Raw genomic sequence first — 14,950 nt, 5'->3', positions numbered from 1 at the left:
CTTCCCAGGTGGCTGAGATGCCACCACTTATGAAGAAGCACTGGCGTGAAATAAAAGTCCTGCAGGTGCTCAGAGGTGGCCACACATCTCCTGTGCAAAAAGCTCAGTCAAGGGGACATAGAGTCCCCAAGTTTACTCCCCTGAGAAGTCGACTTTGGCTACTCTCTGAATACCTTTACTGAACTGATTTGCTTTGACTTCTAGGGTTGATAGAAACTAAGAACCAAAGTAGGGCTCCTGCATCTCCTGTTGCACCTGAATTCGTCAGTGTTCCTCCCTCTAAGAGCCGCGCAAGCACAGGTTCAGTTAAGCCCACGTTCCTGAAGGAGCGCTGACCACGGAGGTGTCCGGGCTGCAGCCCACTGAGCACCCAGGTCCGTTTCCTCATCAGCAAGTAGCCTCTTTCCCCCAGGTCTGCAGCCCTGCTCTCTTCTGTGATCTCTTCTCATTCTGTTTCATGGCTCAGAGAATTCATTCTCATCTTAAAGGGCTACATTTTTAATACCTATCTGCTGAAACTTCAGATTCTTTATGAAGTAGGTAAATCTGCACAGCAAATTAACTTTTCAGCACTCCTCTGTTCATCATCATGGAATGATGAATAGAAAATAATAAATGAAAAACAAAGACATGATAAATTGATTACAGTAAAACATTTATTAAACTTAGGATGCATGAAGTCTTCTCTTAACAGAAAGATATTTCAACATCAACCAATTTTTAGAGTTTGCAGCACTATCATATTTCAACAAAATGCATGTGAGGATAAATTACAGTGATTTTTTAAAATCCGTTAAATGATCTATTACCTGTGCATAACGTATCATGAATGCAGCTAAGGAAGTTCATAGGAAAAGCGTGATCCCCTCCCCTCTCTCTGCCCATCCATCTTCCAGGAAGCCACAGGCTGTTGCTCACCACACTTAGCATGAGACCTCGACGCTGCTGCTTTTCCCCCTACATCACAACCGATTTCAAGTGGCGCTAGACAAAAACAGACTCTGAACACCAGGAGAAATCGGTCAGCCTGTGTAAGAGATGGGTCCAGTGGTGCTCCAGGGGGTCCTGCACCTTGGCGTGCAGGTGGCAAGTCTGACTTCAGCTGCGCGGCACCTGCAGCTGAAAATTCCAGGGCATCTAGGAGCAGGCAGACGGCGCTGATGTGGGGAGACAGTCCTCCCGGGACACATACCTCCCCCTTCCCTACTGCAATCCAGTACCCAACCCAGCATTGCCCAGTCACGCGCTCAAAGCCCTGCCAAAGCCCCACCAGGTTACTGCTGGTGGCTGCTCCTACCTCTTCACAGAAAGACTATCACAATGCCCTGCTCAATCTACTCAGTTCATTTTGGACACAACCCAGTCCCTGCACTGTCGCCTCCACAACCCAACACACTCAAGAATGACTTTGCTTTTCAAGTTCATCCTTTCTTGATCCAGCTCAGGTGATAGGAGAAGGAGAGCCAGTCCCACAAGTGGCAGCTCCTCTGCAGTCGGCCCTTGGCTGTGCTGCAATTCTACTCTTAAAACACTGATTTCAAATGGTGCTAGATACAAAGATGGAAAAATCTAAGCTACCATGTGAAACCAGCTTCCAGAAGAAGAGGATCTCACTGAAGAAAGAAGGGAGTTGTGATTAGAAGACTCAGCCTCTGCCCCGAGCATAAATGTCTTCTGGCAGTTCCACTTGTGATGGGACATAATATACGGACCGATTAGAAAGCCATGGGGAGTTGCACAGAGATGTTCAAAGAACATGAAAGTTAAAGCTGCTAATTCACCTATACAGTCAAAAATACCAAAAAATCATGAATTCTAAGTTAATTTATTTAACTTCACAATGAACCTCTACAAATTATCACATATACAATGAAATAAAATAGCTAAAGCTATTATTAAACTGTGTTGATATTTACCGTAGTATTCCCTTGCTTTGTAAAATATTTCACAGTATGCAAAGCATTTTCCCATATTATCTCACTTTATCAAGAAAAAGCACCCTCCTCATGTTACACCTAAAGCAATTAGAGAAAGAAGCACAAAGCCCAAAGTTAGCAGAAGGAAAGAAATCACAAAGATCAGAGCAGAAATAAATGATATAGAGACTAAAACAACAACAGAAAAGATCAATGAAAGTAAAAGCTAGTTTCTTGAAAAGATAAACAAAATTGATAAAGCTTTAGCCAGACTCATCAAGAAAGAAAAAGAGAGGGCCCAAATTAATAAAATCAGAGATAAAAAAGAAGTTACAGCCAACACTAAAGAAATACAAAAGCTCATAAGAGGTCACCACGAGCAATTATACACCAACAAAATGGACAACCTAGAAGACATGGACAAATTCTTAGGAAGACACAATCTTCTAAGAGTGAACCAGGAAGAAACAGAAAATATGAACAGATCAATTACCAGTAGTGATATTGAATCAGTAATTTAAAAACTCCCAACAAACAGAAGTCCAGGACCAGATAAATGCTACAAAACATCTAGAGAAGAGCTAACGCCTATCCTTCTGAAACTATTCCAAAAAAGTGCAGAGGAAGGAACACTTTCAAACTCATTCTATGAGGCCCCACCACCACTCTGATTCCAAAATCAGACAAAGATATCACCAAAAAAGAAAATTACAGGCCAATATCACTAAAGAATAGTGATGCAAAATTCCTCAACAAACTAGAAAATTGAATCCAACTGCACATTAAAAGGATCAAACACCATGGCCAAGTGGGATTTATCCCAGGAGTGCAAGGATTTTTCAATATCCACAAGTCAATGTGATAATGTGATACACCATATTAACAAACTGAGGAATAAAAACCATATGAACATCTCAATAGATGCAACAAAAAAAAGCTTTTGATAAAATTCAACATACATTTATGATAGGAACTCTCTAGAAAGTGGGCATAGAGGGAGCATACCTCAACATAATAAAAGTCATAAATGATAAACCCACAGCTAACCTAAGACTCAATGGTGAAAAACTGAAAGCGTTTCCTCTAAGATCAAGAACAAGACAAGGATGCCCACGCTGGCCACTTTGATTCAACATAGTTTTGGAAGTCGTAGCCACAGCAATCAGAGAAGAAAAGGAAATAAAAGGGATCCAAATTGGAAAAGAAGTAAAACTGTCACTGTTTGCAGATGACATGATACTATAGGTACAGAATACTTAAGGCACTACCAGAAAACTATTAAAGCTCAAAAATGAATTCAGTTAAGTTGTGGGATACAAAATTAATATACAGAAATCTATTGCATTTTTATACACTAACTATGAAATACCAGAAAAAGAAATTAAGGAAATAATTCCATTTACCATTGCATCAAAGAGAATAAAATAGCTAGGAAAAAACCTACATAAGGAGTCTAAAGACTTATACTCTGAAAACTATAAGATGCTGATGAAGGAAATTGAAGATGACACAAATACATGGAAAGATACCATGTTCTAGGGCTGGAAGAATAAACATTGTTAAAATGGCCATACTACGCTAAGGAATCTACAGCCTTGATGCAATCACTATCAAGTTCCCATGGCATTTTCTACAGAACTGGAACAAAAAAAAATAGTTTATATAGAAATACAAAAGACCCCAAATAGCCAAAACAATCTTGAGAAAGAAGAATGAAGCTGGAGGAATCACCCTCCTTTGCTTGACACTGTACTACATAGTTACAGTGATCAAAACAATATGATACTGGCACAAAAACAGATATACAGATCCATGGAACAGGACAGAAAGCCCCAAAATAAACCCATGCACTTATGGTCAATTGATCTATGACAAATTGATCTATGACAAAGGAGGCAAAAATATACAATGGAGAAAAGACAGTCTCTTCAATAAGTGGTGTTGGGAAAACTGAACAACTACGTGTAAAAGAATGAAATTAGAACATTCTCTAGCACCATATACAAAGATAAACTCAAAATGGAGTAAAGACCTAAATATAAGACTGGATACTGTAAGACTTCAAGAGGAAAACATATGCATAACACTCTTTGACAGAAATTGCAGCAATATTTTTTTTCAAAGCAGCTCCTAGAATAATGGAAATGAAAACAAAAGTAATGGGACCTAATCTAACTTAAAAGCTTTTGCACAGCAAAGGAAACCACAAACAAAACAAAAAGACAAACTACAGAACAGGAGAAAATATTTGCAAACAATGCGACCGACAAGGGATTAATTTCCAAAATATACAAAGAGTTCATACAGCTTAACACCAAAAAAACAAACAAACTACACAAAACATGGGCAGAAGACCTAAACAGACATTTTTCCAAAGGAGACATCCAGATGGCCAAGGCACATGAAAAGATGCTCAATATAGCTAACTGTTAGAGAAATGCAAATCAAAATTACAGTGAGTTAGCACCTCACGCCAGTCAGAATGGTCATCATTGAAAAAGTCCACAAACAATAAATGCTGGGGAGGATCTGGAAAAAAAGGAACCCTCCTACACTGTTGGTGGGAGTGTAAATTACTGCAGCTATTAGGGGGGACAGTATGGAGGCTCCTTAAAAACTAAAAATAGAATTACCATATGATCCAGCAATGTCACTCCTGGGCATATACCCAGAGAAAACTCTAATTGGAAAAAGTACAAGCACCCCACTGTTTATAGCAGCACTATTTACAATAGCCAAGACATGGAAAAAACCTAAGTGTCCATAGACAGATGAATGGATAAAGAAGATACCTGATTTATATATACATATATAATGAAATAGTATTACTCAACTATTGAAAAGAATGAAATAACGCCATTTGCAGCAACATGGATGAACCCAGAGATTATCATGTTAAGCGGAGTAAATCAGACAGAGAAAGACAAATATCATATGATATCACTTACATGTGGAATATTAAAAAAAAAAAAGATACAAATGGACTTATTTACAAACCAGAAATAGACTCACTGACATAGAAAACAAACTTATTGTTACCAAAGGGGAAAGGTCGGGGAGGGAAAAATTAGAAGTTTGGAGTTAACATGTACACACTACTATATATAAAATAGATAAACAAGGATACAACAACTCTACAGCACAGGGAACTATATTCAATAGCTTGTAATAACCTATAATGGAAAAGAATGTGAAAAAGAATACATGTATGTATATAATCTAAAGATGTATGTGTGTCTATCTGAGTCACTTTGCTGTACACCTGGAACTTGACACAACATTGCAAACAACTATACTTCAATTTAAAAAGAAAGAAAAAAAGAACAAGCACCCCATCTGCCCGGGAGGCTCCAGCCTCTCCGCCAAGGCCGGCTGCACCTGAACAGGGCAACTCCTCCACGTGCTCTTCTGGGGAAGAGCGTGGGCCCCTCCTTCCCAGCCACAGGGAAGCGTCAGGACATCCCGGTATCACCCCATGAGCTGGCAATCTTATTCATCCTCTACTGTGACACAGAAAATTAGTGTCCTAACTTGTATTGAGCAGATAATCCTCCAATACAAGAATGGAGTTTTGTTTTGTTCTGTGTTCAAGTTTTGCCTGAAACTGAGATTGGCAAAGAGTGCTCAAATGAGATTTCCCGTCTCCTAATTGCACCATTTCTTCTGGCTGTTTGAAGCTAAGAAGACATGTCTGCATTTCCTCTGATTCCCTAACCAAGAGAAAGAAGATTCCCTACCAATTCTTCAGGCCTCTAGATTAAGTCCTGTATTTTTTATGCCTCCTGGAAATAACATTACTTGCTGCTCTACGGAAGAGAAGGAAATAAAATTTGAATACCAAGCTGTGCTCTTTAATTCTCACAACAGCCCTGTGAAGCAGGTGTTATTTTCACTTTTGAAGAAGAGGAAACTGATCTCTAGTGTGGTTCAAAAACTTGCCCACAGTCACAGGACTGGTGAGCGGTGCTGATCCCAGTGTAACTCTGACGTCCGTGTTCCTGCCCCTCTGCCCACTGCCATTTGCTCTGCAGCTGGACCATCGTCTCATTTTGTTTTTGAACTTAATTATGAGCAAGAATGAGGGCAGGTGGGAATCCCAGGCAGTATTTCTGCATGGAAGGGGGCCGTTACTGACTGTACAACATGTAAAACTTGGGTGGAGATGAGAGCACACCTGCTCTGCAAGAGGATGGGTGCTTTGGTACATGCTTTGTTCTCCTGCACCTCCGGTGCTTTCAGGGTCTCCATGGAGTGGGAGTGGGGTGGGGGGAAGCTGGGGATGAACGACTCTGCAATGCATGTGCTGATCATCTGAGTGATTCTGACACCAGCACCATGCTCTGCAGCCCATGGAATGAGAAAACAACTCTTTAGCCGTGAATGACCTTTATTTGGAGATGCAGGGTAGTCTTTTACTAAGTGGTGCTCCATTTCTGCTTGATTCTGAGGTTGTATGGCATCTCCTCAAAGGGGTCAATTATGTGGAACAATCAGAAGTATCCAGGCTGTTCAGTATGCTACACTCCAGTCCGAATCTTAGAAACAAACCCGTTTGAACTCTACACCCAGTCTGCATCTTTCATGAGAAAATCATGTGGAAACCTCCAAAACTCTTCAGTGGCATGGTGCATGTAAACACAGATACCCAGTTTGGATCAACAGTTAATTATGCTTATTATGAATGGTGAATTGGGAGCGCTATCTCTGGAATGTGAGTTCCAGAACAGCAGTGCCAACCTCCCACTCAATCTTAGATAGGCAAACCAGGCTATCAATGTCTGTACTTCAAAAAGTAAGCAATAGGAGTTCTGGGCAGGGATGGTAGCTTTAACATAAGCTTATGACCAAGGAATCTAGAAAAGGAGCAATCTGTATCTGTATTATAAACTAGGGGAGGGCACCATGCTTCTGCTGAATACGGTACATGTAAAACCTAAAAACAGATATTCATTGGATAAAAAGGACCAGCCCGCCAAATCAGTAAAAGGAAAAATGCTGGTTGAACCAGCAAACATCCTTAACTGAGATTAATGTGTGTACATCCGGGGCAGGGCTTGGGAGGGTAAACCCTAAATGTAACAGCAGCTCTAGGAAATGGATTAAAATGTACACAGAGTGGGGACTTTAATGAAGTTCTTGCTCTTGACTCTTCCCTGGGTCAGGGAACCATGCTGGAAGCCATTGCCTCAACTTGGTGAGCAGTTAAAGAATGCATACTAATTTTCAGTTATTGCTGCAATAAATTCAGGGGGGAAAAAAAGACATCTATATTAAATCTTCCTGCAAAAGTTACATCCTGATCATTGGCCCCATCCTATTCTACCAAGCTCTTGTACCTATGATTCAGCAAGTTTAAACTAAGATAAATCATTATTTGCCCCTCCTCTCTTTGTCTGAGATTAGGAGATTTTAAAGTTTTCCACAATCCCTTCTCACCTCTCATTGTGAATAAGCCTAAAGCTCTCCCTGTGGTGAGCAAACAAAACATTGCCAACCACAAGGGAAGATATAGCAACTGAAAACTTAAAAAGACAAATCTAAGAAATCAGAGACAATATTCCTCTACAAATCAGTGTTCTCCTACAAACAAAGGAATAACAAGTCCAAAACAGGATGTTAAAAATCTCTTGTTTTTTTAACATAGAATCTATGAAGCAATAAGAGGCACTTGTAAGATTTAATGACCTGATATCAATACATTTTACATATGAATATGTACATAGGGGAGTCTAAAAAGCATTAATAATCCAGAAAAAAATAAATCTAGAAAAAACCCTCAAAGAGATCGTGAGAAAATAGGATTAAATTCTCCAGAATTAACCAAAGACAAAATTGTAAATTGTACACATGCACACACACGCACACACATGCACTCACATGTGTACACACGTCTAGACATGATAAAAATAAAAGAAAGAAGGAAGAGATAAAGCATTAATTAGCATATAATGAAGACAGTTTCCCAGGCCAGAGAGAAAAAACTAGGTTGTTAGAATCTTGAAGGTTTACCAAACAAACGCAAGGTTAATGATAAGAGGCCCTGGCCGTACATGGAGGAAACTTATGAAATTCAGATACTGAAAAAATACTGTAGCTATCCAGAGATAAAATAAACAGAAAAAGAAAAGAATTCATATTTGCCACAAGTGTCTCTTCTAAACATTAAATAGCAGAGATTAGTGTTTTGAAAAAAAAGATTACGCCATACAATTTCTATATTCATACAAGGCACAGATATAAAGTCCTACATGAGCAAAAACCCAAAACATACACCAATTAGATATACTTCCTAGAAAAAGAATAATTCTTACAAACCTGTGAGTAAATTTTTAAAGAAGAAATGGATAAAATAGTAATGGGGCACAAAATTAGTTAAATAGTGTCACCAAAACTATATTTTAATATAGATCTGAAACTAAATATAATGGCAGGAATAATTCTTAGAAAAGAGAACCCATGGACTGTGGAAAGAAGAATAATAAACTTGATGTAAAATAATAGATTTTGTCACTACACGTAGGAAGTTGGGAATGAAGTAAAGAAAAAAACTAGGCTCAACCTGTAATACACAGGGGATAAGTAGATTAATATATATTATTGACATAATAAATAACAAGAAACAGTGTTCCATACTAGTATAAAATTGAAAAATGTAACTTTAAAACCCCAAGGGCAATCAAAAAAGCAAAATCACCTGGTTCCTACAACAGAAGAGAAGTGAGAGAAGGAAGAGCAAGGAAACTTCCTCCTCTCTTGCTGGAAGCAGCAGTAGCATAGCAAGAACGGAACTGGTCTGGTTCAGTGCTGGGTCCCAGCCCCTGGTATTGTTCAATAAATAAAAGGGAAAGGACACTACGAGCAAGATCAAATTCGTCAGTTACAACAGCACACGTGAATGGCTTAAATTCCCCTTTTGAAGGACAATGCTTTCTGAATACAGTCAATAAAAACTTCAAACCACGTCATATTTGAAGACACATTTCTTTAAAAATGACACAGAAAAATTCCATTTATAACACTATCAAAAAGAATAAAAGTGTTAGGGGGAACGTAGAGCTCAGTGGTAAGAGTGCGTGCTTAGCATGTATGAGGTCGTGGGATCAATCCCCCAGTGGCTAATTTCCTATAAGACCTCATTTACAAATGCACGTTGTGGGATATGTGGGGCCTGCGGAACTTAGGGAATGTACTGTGCCAACCCTGGAGAGGTGAAGGGATTATGAGCATTCTTTGTCCTCGATTCCTGTTGTTAATCAAATCAGAGAAGTTTTAGCAAGAACTACAAAGATAAATTAATAAAATAATAATAATAGTTGAAAACACCAGATTGGATAAGCAAAGGTATCAAATGTAAGATGTGGATGGATAAGGACACTTTGGGACATGTGTTTTGAACTTTGTACCTTAGAGAGAATGTAAATTCTCTCTCTCAGAACCATTTATAAGAGTTGATATCATACCACTCCGCAGCGTGTACCTCAATAAATCTGAACATAGAAGAAAACAAAAGAGCGACATACTCTCATTATAATCCAATATTACTAGGAATTACTAACAGAAGAATACATAAAAATTCAAAGTTTTGGATACTGGTCAAAGAGAAAATGAAAACCACCACTGCAGATGACCTATCGAATGACAACAAGGAATGACTGTTGAGTGCAGGCGCCCCAAGCACTCTTCTCATGCTTTACATGAATTAACTTACTTAACCTTAAAAAGTCACTCTTTGAAGTGAAAATTACAAGTAGCCTTATTTTACAGAAGAAAGAAATCAAGACAGAGAAGAACCAATTTGCCGGAATGCCCAGGCCAAAGGCTGAGGTTAGAATTTAACTGGAGGCCAGTCTGCCTCAACAGCCTGTGTTGGTTAACCTTCCATTATTCAGCTTGCTCATTATCAATGCGATGCCAACATTACTCATGAAAATTTCTGGGATACTGATGCCAAAACTGTCCTTAGAGAAATAGCCAGTACTTTGGTTATTTGATAAGAAAATTTTCAAAATACATGAACAAAACGTTTTACTTAAGAATGTTCAAATGACTTAAAACGGTAACATATAAGGGAAGCTGGATCAAGGAATTAATAAAGAAGAGAAATTAATAACAGGGAAATAAAATGAATAGAAATAATAAATAAATCTAAGATTAGTTTCTTTAAAGGAGCCAATTAAACAAGCAGAGCTTGGCCAGTTGTAATGTCACAAAATAACAAATCTGCAGTTACACATGAATTAGAAAGGAGATTTCATCATAGATACTGAAGAGACTCAATACTTTTTAAAAATAGTATACCCTCTCTATTGTATTGAAATTGAGAACATCCATCAAATATACCATTTGATAGGAAAAAATACAATTTATCAGGTTGTACTTAAAACTAGGTCAATCAGGTGATTTATCCATCTCTGTAAGTCTCTGTTTTCAATCCTTTTCAATATATAGCTAGGAATGGAAGTACTGAGTGATATGGTAATGTTACCGAGTCCAAGCTCTCACTGCTCGTCATATGATAGGCCGATAAATCGAGAGAGTTGTTAAAGCAAAGAAGTGAGTTTATTCAGAAAGCCAGCTGACGGAGAAACTGGTAGACTACTGCCCCCGAAGAACCTTCTTACCCAAGTCAGCATACATGCTTCTTTTATGCTAAAAAGGGGAGGGTATGTGGTTGATTGTTGCAAACTTCTTGACGTCAGAATCTTTTGTTCTTGCAGCTGTCCGTGTAGGTCAGGTAGGGTCAAGTCACGATGTTCCTAAAAACCTCCAAGACAAACGTTATTCTCTGTTCTGCAACTTTTTATCTCTATGGAAGTGAAAATGCATTATACTCTTAAAGGTCAAAGCCTTGAGAATGGGCTGTCCTAGACATTTCAGGCCATATGCAACATTCTTAACTTGTAGCAAAAAGAGTAGAATACAAAGGTCAAAAAAAAAAAATCTAATGTAGAATCAGACTTGTTCTTCCCCACGACAGTAATTCTATGTTTAATTTTCAAGGAATTGTCAAGCTGCTTTCCACAATGGCTTTTATGGCCTCACTAGCAATGTTCAAGGGTTCCATTTTCTCCACGTTCTCACCAACATTTTATTTTCTATTCAAGAAATACTATTATAGCCATCCTATGTGTTGTGAAGTGGGTTTGATTTGCATTTCCCTAATGACTAGTGATGTTTAGGATCTTTTCATGTGTTTATTGGCCATTCCTATGTCCTCCTTGGATAATGTAGCCTATTCAAGAACTATGGCCTTTTTAAAAATTGGGTTGTTTGTCTTTGTGTTACTGAGTTGCAGGACTTCCTTCTGTAGTCTATGTATTAAACACTGACCAGGTACTTAATATGCAAATATTTTCTCCCAGTCTGTGGGTTGTCTTTTCCCTCTCTTGATAGTGTCTTTCATGTTGATGAGGACTGTGGTCATCTAAAGGTTTGACTGGGCTGGAAGATCAACTTTCAAGAAGGCTCACTCACAGGGCTTTTAGGGAGAGACTTCAGCTCCTCACCTCATGGACCTCTCCTAAGGGCAGGTGGCTTCTAGAATGAACAGTCAGAAAGGCAGAGGAAGACATCACAGTGCCTTTTCTGATCTAATTTCTGAAGTTCCACACTATCCCTTACACTTTTATTTTATTCATTAGAATCAAGTCACTAAGCTGAATCTGTATTGAAATGGAGAGGAATCAGTTTCCACCACTTGAAGGGAGATGCATCAAAGAATTTGTGGGTATATTTAAAAGTACCACAAACAAATGCCTCCAAATAAAGAAAATAGCCTAGTTTTGTAACTTCTTTTTAACCTCAAGAATAGATAATAAAAATATTATTTAAACTGTTACAGAGTGCAGAGATAAAATTATGCCCATTCTAAAATTTGACAAAAATGGCAAATGAAAAGAAAATTTATTTCTGGCTCATTTCCTAAAATAAATGATAAATCTTAAATGAAATATTAAGTAAATGCAATATAAAAAGAATTATGCAAAATGAGTAAGTAGGACTACTCCAGAAATAGTTCAAAACTAGGAAATCCATAAATTTATCTTATAATAGTATAGAAAACCCTATCTTTCTTTAAATGTCATGTAAATATAGTCCAAGATACTACTCCCCAAAAAGCAACATTATAATCAATGGCTAAAATCTAGAGGCAAGTTTGAGGCATATATTTAAGCTAGGAGAAAGAAAAAAACACTTGACATCCTTCCTATTTTGTTAAGTTGTTGTTGAAATTCAAATCAATAAAATGATTGATCTCCTCCATATACAGATAGTGAGAGAGAGAAGAAAAACTTATTAGCTGATGAATGTTTACCCCAAAACCTAAAGGAATTAACTAAACAGTTATCAGACCTGATTGGAGATATTAGTAAGATGTCTAGTAAAAAGTAAATATTTATTAGTTAGTTACTTTCTTTATATAAGTAACAACCAAGTGGGACAAAGTGGGGGGAAAAAGTGTCACAATAGTGACAAAGTCATCTAGAAACAAATTTAATAAGAAGGATGTAGTATGTATAGTTAGAAGACTTTGGGGAGAGACAAAAATATCCTTGAAGAAATAAAGAATAAGAATTTTATTTAAAAGAGGATTTAATGTTATGGAGATGTTATCTCTGAATTAGTATGCAAATTTAATGTAATTCCAATCAGAGTTCCAACAGCATTTTCTTATAACTTGATGAGATAATTGTAAATGTCATGAAACTGACCAATAGAAATTCCTGAAATAGTAAAAGAGGGGTGTTTAGTACCAGAATAAAACAGAAGTGACTTTAAAATTAATTTAAAAGAATAAAATAATTGATATACAGAAATAGAGACATAGATCCACAGAACAGATCAGAGTCCTAGAAATAGCACAAGTTTTTGTACGAATTTGGCAGTGATAAACATGGCATTTCAAGGCATGAAAAACTGGAATGATTAATAAGGTGGCTATCTGAAAAGACAAGTTAGATCACTGCATCATGTCATTTGCCACAGTAAAGTCCATATGGATTAAAGATTAAATATTAAAAATAAGACCATAACAGAACTAGATGAATATCTAGGCAAATATGTTTCTGATTTGAGACCTCTACAGGTTTATATTTAGAAAAATTCTACTGTAAGATTGACAAAATTGAGTATCAAAAAAAACCTTTGTACATACAGAAATAATTTAACGATAATCAAGTCAGAAAAGATAAAAACACACAAGTAGAAAAATGGTAAATAATTAAGAACAAATAATTTATAAAAGAAAAATGGAAATAATAAAAATAAAAAAATTTAGCTTCACTTATAATGTGAGAAATATACTTTAAAATCAAAATGAAATGCATGCTTGCTTATTACATTGGCAAACTGACAAAATCTAGTAGTAATATAGGCTCAGGAAAGTGGGCACTGTCATGATTTACTAGTAGATCATGGTCAAAGTTTTGTGGAGGACAATTTGGAAACATGTACCAAAAGCCCTTTTAAACCTAGGCATAGCCCAAATCTATAACTCTTCTCTCTTGGGTAGTCTTTAAGATCTGAGTCCTCAAGCTTTCTTTGAGGTCTTTTAAGTTTCCATCTCATTTCTTTTCCTGGCACTTATTCTAAAGGTCGAAATGAGAAATTAATTTCCAACAATAGGAAATTAGATTATGGTTTATCCGAGTAATAACCAATCAACAGCCACTATTAGATGATATTGTGCATAATAATGGGGAAAATTTTCAAAATACAGTTCATAATGAAGATTATAAAATCATATAAGGTATGAGTGTAAAGATTTGCTTTAAATTATAACGATATATAAAAGCTAATTTTTTTGCTGAAGTATAGTCAGTTACAATGTGTCAGTTTCTAGTGTACAGCACGTCCCAGTCATGTTTAAAGAGATTAAAATTTGACCCATCATCTCTAGGTATGGAACTGAATTTGTTTTAGAAACTGCTGGAAGAAAAGGCAGAGACTAAACATAGGGAGGTCAACTCTGTTAAAGATAGGTGTGAGATATGTATTATTCCAGAGAGAGGGGCTTAAAAGAGCCAAAAAGATGGCTGGAGATGCTCTTCTGTTGCAGAAAAATGTGTTACAGCTTGGTGTTAAAGCTCAGTGTTACAAGCTCAGTTGTGACAGCAACCTGGATCCGGGCGAGAGACCAAGCAGCACTCAGAGGGTTGGAGAACTAAGGTTTATTATGCCACCCGAACCAGAGGAGTTAACACTCCAAGCTCTGGACCCCACCTGGAGGTTTACACAGGCTTTTATAGGCTGCCAGTTTTACACTTTGCAACATCATATGCAAATAAAGTATAACAGAAGTTGACCAACCAGGAACAAGCATTGTAGAAATAGCCCATTCAGGAGGGAGAGAAATAACCAATCAGGAGTGAGAGAAATAGCCAATAGGAGTGAGCTCCATGCAAATAAAGTACTACAAATGGACCAATCAGAAGTGAGAGTAATAGCCAATCAGGAGTGAAGGAAATAACCAATCAGAAGTGAGCTCAGTGAACCAATAGAATTTTAGGGGTAAGTAAGCCATTTCAGAGGCAAAAAATGAGACAGAGCTTCTGGGCCAGGGAGCTGGACGGTGCCAGCAGGAGAGTAGTGGCCCTGCTTCGGGGTCCTGCCAGTCTTTTTATGGGGCTTTCCACCTCACTTCAAAATGAGACCCCTTCAAGACCTCAGTGAAGTTAATAAAGTTATAAAGTAATTAGATGCAAGTGACTCTTTCATGAAAGTTCAAAAAGGACTTTGGCTTTGCAGGTGAATATTGTACATTGGACCCTGAGTCAGCAGATATGGACACAGAGGCATAGAAACAGAGAGGACCATGAGGAAGTAAGCCCTAGGAAATCTGAGAACTCGTGGCTGGGGGCAGGGGGGTGGGGTGGTGACGGCACCTGGGAATCTGTACTTTATAGATGTGGAGTTAGTGTTTGCGTCCAATTTAACCAGCCTCACTGTAATGGTAACTGAGCCCAGTTGACATCTGGGCAAAAGGGCTAGAAGGATTCATAGAAAAACGTTGACTATCATGAGTGGTAGAATTA

The sequence above is a fragment of the Vicugna pacos genome, unplaced genomic scaffold (assembly GCF_048564905.1).
Source record: "Vicugna pacos unplaced genomic scaffold, VicPac4 scaffold_228, whole genome shotgun sequence".
Lineage (NCBI taxonomy): Eukaryota > Metazoa > Chordata > Mammalia > Artiodactyla > Camelidae > Vicugna > Vicugna pacos.
Note: the sequence above shows the minus strand (reverse complement) of the source record.